Source organism: Capsella rubella, unplaced genomic scaffold, assembly GCF_000375325.1.
Source record: "Capsella rubella cultivar Monte Gargano unplaced genomic scaffold, Caprub1_0 scaffold_55, whole genome shotgun sequence".
Classification (NCBI taxonomy): Eukaryota; Viridiplantae; Streptophyta; class Magnoliopsida; order Brassicales; family Brassicaceae; genus Capsella; species Capsella rubella.
The window spans coordinates 19,666-19,944 of record NW_006238871.1 but is presented as its reverse complement, the minus strand read 5'-3'; positions in this window follow the sequence as shown (position 1 = coordinate 19,944).

The following is a 279-nucleotide window of genomic DNA, read 5'->3' as shown; positions in this document are numbered from 1 at the left end:
GATTCTAGCTGCTACTTCTTTTCTTTTTTACCAAAAAAAAAAAATGAGTCAAAAAAGAACTGCACATAAAATAAAAGTAGAAGTCTATATACAGTAAAACCTCTATAAATTAATACTCGATAAATTAATAATCTATATAAATTAATAAATTTTTCCGATCCCAACTTGGGATCAGTATAATTTTAGACACATTTCGATAAAATAATAAGATAATAAATTTTTTGAAAATCCTTTGTAAATATATGGTCCCATCAATATTATAAATTAATAATTAGGTAA